At 32.6% G+C, this 1,619-nt stretch overlaps 1 pseudogene; it reads left to right on the top strand.

Annotated features, from left to right (window-relative positions):
* The first annotated feature begins 460 nt into the window (after positions 1–460).
* Positions 461–1,619, top strand: LOC120166716 (annotated as a pseudogene).

The raw sequence follows: 1,619 nt of genomic DNA, 5'->3' as shown, positions 1-1,619 counted from the left end.
ATTCATTGCATTCGCTCTATTTTATCTCCAAAACAATTTATACCCCCAATTATTCATGTAATGATTCCATTTTGAATTGAATTAGACTATAACTGGTTTGAATTTGAATTGAAACAAGGGATGTGGTTGAGATGATAAAGAGAGTGAAAATAAATTAAGTTTTAGCTAAATCAGTCACACCCTAATATGAGGTTAGATTTCTTTCAGATTAAAATATATAAAATGATATAAAGTTTGACGGGCAAATAATTGTATTATCATACTATTATTTTAGTAAACAAATTGAGGGCCACTCAAGTAAAGATAATGCAACCATGATTGGAATCAATTGCTTTCAACTTTCACTTTCGGCCCGCTTTTGTATCCACAAAGGACATGGTATTATTTTTAGTTCATGCCAACTGGAAAGAAAAAAAAACCCAACTCATTAATAAAGGAACAGATAAATCCAAGCAAAGCTATGAGTGATGGGAATCAATTTCAAAAACCCATTTTCCAAATCCAGATAAATAATTTACAATGGAATCTTGCATCTGTACCATTGATTAAAGCCTTGCAACTTACTCTATCTTTTCTTTTCTGGTATTCGTGCTTTTATCTTGAGCTATGCTTCCTGTAGATTCATTCGGAGTGTATATAACTGGAGTGATCTTTCAGACAGTTTCATTCATTTCCTTTTTGTTCATCTTTTCATGGCTACTGGATCACCTGCAAACTCCTTTCCATAACGGAGCGTCGAACTACTACTGCAATCAGATGTGTGTCTTACTCTACTCTTGTTGGCTACCGAGCTTCTGTACCTTATTTCAAGGTTCTGTTACTGCTTAATTACATTATTTCTTTCTATGTATTTTTTCATCATATATCGCAAAATCTATTAGTGTTGCTGGAGCAATTGACTTATATTGAGGATGAGGAGGTCCAACTAATGCGTGATGCTGTTTATATGAAGTACAGAATGTTAAAGAAATTTCAGAGTTCTATGCAAATAGTTGCAGTGAAAGAAGAAAGGAAATAAGAAAAAGAAAAGAGAGCACGTTGGTTGTTTGAAAAAAATTAATAAAGGATGAAGGGTAAACCACAACATGGGTCATCCAAGTTTGGTGAGAATTCAACCTTGTATTCTAGTTCTATATAGTTATGAATGTTGTCTAATGGTTTAAATAAGATTTATTTTGGTCACTTACCTTGGTAGCTAAGTATTAAATTGGCCCTTTGAGTTTTTAATTTTATCAGTTATATCCCTCTACTATAAAAAGGATTTATAATAAGTTATTTTTATTGTGAGGGAAATTTATTTGGATTCAAATTCAAAATTTAGATGGTTTGGGATCGTGAGAGAAAGAATTGGAAGTTCGAAAGTCAAAATTTTCGAAAAATCATATTTTATGTTTTTCGATGTCCTGACTTCGATTCCGAAGTTTGTCTCGCCAAATTTGAACCCGGTAAGCTTTTTTTATTGATTAAACACCTGATTCGATTCATTTTCACAATTAAGCTCCGTTTTTGATGAAATTTCCGTTGATATGTAACTGAAGAATTATTGGAAGTTGTTTTCAAGATCGAGGGCGTTCGAATGGAGTTTTTTTATGGTCGACCAGTATGACACAAAAATCGAG

This window comes from Hibiscus syriacus, unplaced genomic scaffold, assembly GCF_006381635.1.
Source record: "Hibiscus syriacus cultivar Baekdansim isolate YM2019G1 unplaced genomic scaffold, ASM638163v2 tig00111644_pilon, whole genome shotgun sequence".
In the NCBI taxonomy this organism is placed as follows: Eukaryota; Viridiplantae; Streptophyta; class Magnoliopsida; order Malvales; family Malvaceae; genus Hibiscus; species Hibiscus syriacus.
This window is presented reverse-complemented; position numbering and strand designations above follow the sequence as displayed.